At 30.6% G+C, this 6,645-nt stretch overlaps 1 long non-coding RNA gene across 1 annotated transcript; it reads left to right on the top strand.

The window, feature by feature from the left end:
- Positions 1-434: 434 nt before the first annotated feature.
- LOC129220512 (uncharacterized) lies at positions 435-6,410 on the top strand. The gene is made up of 3 exons (XR_008580474.1): positions 435-508; positions 2,626-2,696; positions 6,248-6,410. It is a non-coding gene; the product is annotated as an uncharacterized LOC129220512 (long non-coding RNA).
- The last annotated feature ends 235 nt before the right edge of the window (positions 6,411-6,645 follow it).

The following is a 6,645-nucleotide window of genomic DNA, read 5'->3' as shown; positions in this document are numbered from 1 at the left end:
CTTTAACAACTACAAAATGTCGACGGTAAAGCGACAATAAGTATGAGCGAATCTTCCATATACAATTAAAAGTCAAGACAAAAAGATATCCTTTAAAAGTTCAGAAATTAGTTTCAATACTGAAGATTGCAGAGCAGTCTATCAAAGTAAATATTATGAAAATGGAAGCTGCTCTTGTATTGTGGATTAAAGAGATCAGGAAGAGGGGTTCTTACCATACACTGTTAAAAATTTCACTGAAAAAATGGTTAAATAACAGTTTATTTTATTGTCATTTTACCGTATTCAGCCTCAACAGTCAAATAACCATAAAAAAAATGGTTTTCAAACCATTAATCGAAAGAAAAACAGTATTTTCACCGTATTTTGAGAAAGCGGTTATTTCACCGTAAAGTTTAGCCAATCGGATCGACTGACAGCCAATAGGAATTCAGCGCGCGCAACGCCATCTTCCGGAAATGGAAAAGCGAGGGTGATGATAGCAAACATGGCGGCCTCTATTGGAAAGGTAAATACATTTTTCATTTATTAGATTTTTAGTTATTTGTTGTGTACTTAATGTTATCTCTACTAACACTTATTTTAAGAGCTGAAACGCACTTATAACATATCAATGAGTGCCACTGCACCTATTCTTTTCTTACTTTAGATTATACATATACGTAAGCAATGTTGAATGTTGAATGCATTTACAGTAGTAAATTTGAAACTTCGACTCTTCCCTCTCTATTTCCCTGAGTTTATTATCCCTTCCAGGGAAAATACTGTTCAAGTTGCAAAAAGCAATTATCTTTTAGGAATTGTACCATATTTTGCGAAATACTGAGTATTTGGCCGAGAATTACAATCGTATACGGTTGAAAATTGTCTTCCATATTGCATGTGGTATGATATGTGTCGAATTAGGTTAGTTTATCTGCAATTCTGCACAAATTTAAATTCCTTTATTTATTTGAAAATCTACTGCTTCAGATGTATGATTTTACAGCGTACAATCATGCTAATGTTATGTAAATAAATCTTGCAGGAAACCAAATGTTTCTGCACCATGACTATTATTAAACTTGGATCACTGTGATTAATTAAATTAGATTGCTTTTTAGCAGTATTTATTATATTGTAAATCAACTTTTAGATATTTGAAGTATGAAAAATCAGTAATAAGCTGACTTTTCATATTTATGACCACTTAATATCATGATGTCTTATTTTTTTACTTTTTCTGTTTTATGTGTAAATGAGTAAGTAAGAGTAAGGTTAATGTTATGTGTCGTAAGATTTAAGAAATAAGTTATTAGGTAACGGATAAACTAAAACCCCCACTTATACGAATTTTAAAAATCCTCCCGGAACCAAATATTTCCACTTAGACGCAAGTGTTCAAGTTCCCAGCTTAATCGAATAATATTGTTTAGCTTTCCCAATATTTTTGCAGAGAAAATTTTCGAATAAATTAAGTCAGAACTAGAGTTTAAGCCGAGTTCAAAACTTTTTAGCAAAATGCTAAAATGTGAAAAAAAAGCTTTAGCGAAATGCTAAAACATCCAAAGTTAATGAATATCTTTCCATAAGGCAAATTATGGGGAAGGTGTTTCTTTCTAAATGCCTCAATGCGTTTCACCTGCAATTGCAAATTAAATTCCAAATTTAATTTGAAATGAAAAAATTTAGAATTAATGCAACTGCAAGCAGAAACACTGGTAAGTACAATTATTGACGTAAGATATAAATTCATATTTTTTTTTGGCCAATAATGGGGGGGGGGCATTTATATTTTGTCAAAACATTTCCACTAACTCTAATTTCTTTTGTCGTTCCCATTGCAAAAACCAACGCAGTATAAGTTAATAACACTGAAAAATATTTACCCTTTTAAGATGAGTATAAATTGATAAATACATCCTAACCTCTTTTTGTGGTGGATAGGGACCACATTAAAAAACTCGCATAAAAGAGTTCGTTCGTTTCATAAATAACTTCGTCCATTTTATAAATACTTCCCAATCTCAAGCTTCAAAAATTTTCATATTGTGACATATTATTTATGTAACGCTTACTCATTTTGTGTGTAATGGATTACTGGGAGTATACCCTCAGAAAAATTGGTAGGAACATCACTGATCCAAATAACAATCAACAGCAAACAGAAGAGCAATTACGTCATCAAATGTATTTCATTTTAGCAGTAATTGCTTTTAAGCATCTTCAAATTACGAGGCTCTGTTGTTTTTAAGTAATTGGCCGAACAGAATATTCGGCTTGTCTGCAGGCAGGGCCGCCAAGAGTTAAAGGGGGTCCCCTTGTCAGTTTGGTTGATGGGCCCCCATTCCCCCATACTTTATGAGAAAGTAAGTGTAAAAAACTAAATACTTATAATTAATGTCCTATAATTTTCAAAATCTCATGACTCCGAGCAATGCCATGAGAGCTGTGTATGCACAGTTAAAAAAGTAATTAAAAAAAAATTATTAAAAATCAGTTTTGCTATCTAATTTTTCTTTTGTATTTGTATTACAAACAGATGAAGCATTTTAAAATTATGAAAAATATGCTTATGATATAAATAATTAAAGTATGTTTTTAATCCTTATGTGACTTACTAGTGTTTTTCTTTTCACCTAATAGACCTAAGAATTTGTGGACAGTTGATGGCATTGGGAAAAACTCATCAATGATGCATTTGCAAACTTTAAGAGGTACTAAGTATTTTCATTTATTTTTTGTTTCCAATTAGTCTCTTTCTGGATATCTGTTTGACAATCTTGTAGAATGCCTAAAAATTTGGTATTATTACTCTTTGAATTAAAATATTGAAAAGTTAATATCCAAGTGTTTCGTTGTTATATATTATTAATCACCTATTTGATTAATTTTTGAAATTATATATTTTTAAACACTTAATATTATGAAGTTTTTTTTTCTGGTTACTGTTTCATATTTAAATGAGTTTGATAGTAGGGTTGATGTAATGTGCCGTAAAATTTAAGCAAAATTAAAAAGCAAAAATAAAATTTTAATTTAACATTTGAGGCTTTTCTATTACAGAAAAATTACTTTGAATTTGATAATAGTAGTTTGGCTATGGTTTTCAACTGCTGTAACTTTCCTTCATTCCATAGAGAAAGATGTGTTTGTTTATCAATTGTCAGATATTTACATTTGTTTGCTATTTGATGGTAGAATACTGAAATAATTAGCCGAATCAAATATCTGGTTTATCTGCCGAATAGGCAGTATACTGAGTATCAACTGAATATAGTTAAAATGTTATTTTAACATTTTTATAAAAACTTAATATTCTGAGTTATTTTTCTGGTTATTGTTTTGTTTTTAAATTATTTAGTAATTTTCAGTAAATTACTGCCCTAGAGCCAGAGCTAAGGCAGAAATACATAAAATACACCACCAGCTCAGTCATTCCATTCGAGGGTTGTAGTTTCGTGCTTATTAGACTTACAACTTAAGAGAGCCAAGAGTGCCAAACAAACTGGTAGCTCATATAAAAGAAGTGTTTGGCACTCTCGGCTTCCTTAAGGGGGTTTTCCATCTCCAGCTCAGTCCCTTCCTATTCTGGGCTGATGAGTGCTAATCAGCACGAAACTGCAGTCTGCAAATGGAATGACTGAGCTGGCGGTGTATTTTATGGATTTAGTAATAGAGTAAGGTTCAGGGGCATCAGGGCAAGAAAAATCTTTAAAATTTTACATGCCCTGCCGTTTATGTTTGTCTAAAAACTACATGTCCGAATATAAATTTTACATGCTCGGTTGTTTCATAGTATAATAACAAAAATATTTGAATTTGTCGTATAACATTAATCAGACAAAAAATTCAACAGCTTTATATCTGAACCAAGAATTATTTCAATATAAAACAGAAATACTAGAATAAATAGAACATAATAAATCGTCATCAAATACACCAATACTCAATTTAAAAACTTATATCATTATATGCCCAGCCGGGAATGTAAGGGTAAAATATTCACGCCCAATCGGAATTTTTACATGCCCCGGGCATGTCGGGCAATATAATTTTCGAGCCCTGAGGGGCATGCACAGGGGGAGGAGAGAGAGAAACACCTGTTAGCCTGAGCATGAAGGGTGCCTGAGATTTTTAAAATGAGAGATGAAATATGTGTAGGGGACATAAGAGTAAACAATATGGAGAGGGCCAGAAAAAATCATTTGTGACGGGCCCCAAAATTTCTGGGCACGTCCTTGGTAAGGTTAATGAGGTGTGTGATAAGATTTAAGAAAAATTGAAAAAGCAATACAACTTGAGCTTAGTATTTTCTCTTGCATTAAATTTACTTTCAGTGTGATAATACTACTATTAATAAGAATTTGCATACTATAATTTTCATTCATTGTTTCAAAAAATATGTTTTTGGTCTCCATTTGTCAAATATTAAATTTTTTCAGTATTCCGTTGCTGAATATTAAAGTACAATCGACCAAACTGAATCTTCGGTGCATCCGTAATTTGAATTATATCTGTGACAAAGCCAATTTAACTTTAACCAGGAGTTTGCAATTTTTTTTTTTTTTTTTTTTTTTTGCATTAAAAAGTTTAACAGTTATTTTTACATTTGAAAAAAATCATTCAAGGTAAAACTAAAAACAATTCTTCAATTGAATAGGCTAACTCTTTAGGATATTATATAAATCTAATAACATAAATCTAATAACATTCTATCCAAGTAGCAATTTTGTTTTTATAGTGATTAATGTTACTTTTATATATTGTTGCAAATAATGCCAAAAATTTGAATATGTAAAATCAGTTTTAAAAATTCAAAATCCAAGTTTTAAAACCATTGGGAAAAAGTTGGATCACAGTTTAAATGTTGTTTTCAAAAATGTCGGGGTTGGGGGGGGGGGGAGGGGGGAGTGAGAGAGAGCTATTTTCAATGGCTTAAAAAGTCTTGGTAACAAAGTTAAGGATCTGAAATGAAATTACTTCATAAATTATTCGAGATTTTTCTTGCTTTGTCATTTGAAGTTATTGGGCATTTTATAGAATATCCTTGTGGACTTAAAAGAGGAATTAATGGTGTCAGTTACAGTTGTATACTCTTCAAACAAAGGACAAAAAAGTTTGTCGTAAGGTTAGTATTTAAATTTCACAAAGTGAGGGCTTTGTTTTTTTAGCAGAATAAAAGATCTGTTATAGGATTTTTTTTTTGATGAATAGTTAAGAGGAAATTTTATTAATTTTTATTTGTTCTATTTAGTATATTTTCCAATTTTTAAAATTATTTTTTGCAAGCAAGGTGAAAAATAAAGTCTGAGGCTTTATTATTTTTCTCAGAAAAAAATTGCATAGCAAACTTTTTTTTTTGTATATACAGTTGAACTCGGTTAATATGAAGTATCAAAAAGCTATGAATTCGTTTGTATTAGCAGTTATTCGTAACTACTGTGAATGAGTGATTCTGTGGGGGGGAAAAAAACATGAAGAAATGCTGCTCTACATTTAAAAAATATTGCTGCACGAATTGTACATTTAGCACATTCATTTATAAGAAACGAGATATTTATTTCTGAATATATTTGGAAAATATTGAAAAAGGAAGATGGTATCGAAAATCACGGAATAGGTTGTAATCCGCAATGGAAGACGAACAATTTTATCTCTGTATAAATTGCAATTTCTGCGGGTCAACAAATGTACGGACTGTATTTTCTATGCAAAATAATCTATATTTTCTTGATACACGATGGGACTTCTACTACCAAACGAAGTAATGAATAATTTCTAGAAAAGGATACTACAGTATTCAACCACAAACGTTTTTAGTAAGAGGTCAGGAATTTTTGTTCGTCTTAGCCGAGACTTGCAATTATGCATTATGCGTGAAATTGTAATTAGATAGCGAACCAAACTTAACGAATAAAACGTTCATTTTTGCCGTGATTTCATATTAAGAGAGTTAAACTGTACATATAATGAATGTACTTTATTTGATTAGCTTTAATGTGCTTTAAATGCAACTGAATTTTTTAATAATGCTGCAGATGTATTTTAGCTTGTAAGTTATGCCTTAAGAAAGCATATTTAATTTGCTACGTTCTTCCTAACGAACCAGTATGTTCTATTGTGTATTGAGTTAAATATTGGAAAAGATGAAAAGTGATTTTGCTGTTGCATTTAATTTAATGTTAACAGAAACTGATTTTGTAGTTTCAGAATACCATAATATTAAGCTTGTGTTTTACATGGCTAATTTTAATCTATGTTTCAGGTGCTTTGTGGAAATAAATCCAATGCCTGGGTCCAAGACATAAAAGATGATTTTTATTATTTGTAAATGTTGCGATTTGTAATACATTTGTTATGTTGTATATATGTATTTGTGAATTATTTTGTATTGCTCAAATTCTAAAATAAACAAGATCTCCACGTAAGGTTTCTTATTTTTTCTGTGTTTAAAATATTTTCAATAATAGAGAGCTTGGATTAAATTGTCGTTTGGGAGGTAAAACTCAGTACCAGCAAATTTTACATTATTGTCATCTACTGTACTTAAGTTTTTTTTTTTTTTTTTTTGTACAAGCTTGCTTATTTGGTTGGAACTCGAAAAATAGAGCTTGAGTAAAATGTAAAATTTCAGCATTTCCCTAATGCTGGTATGGAATTCAA

This window comes from Uloborus diversus, chromosome 4 (genome assembly GCF_026930045.1).
Source record: "Uloborus diversus isolate 005 chromosome 4, Udiv.v.3.1, whole genome shotgun sequence".
In the NCBI taxonomy this organism is placed as follows: Eukaryota; Metazoa; Arthropoda; class Arachnida; order Araneae; family Uloboridae; genus Uloborus; species Uloborus diversus.
The sequence above is the reverse complement of the archived record's forward strand: the minus strand, read 5'-3'. Positions and strand labels throughout refer to the sequence as shown.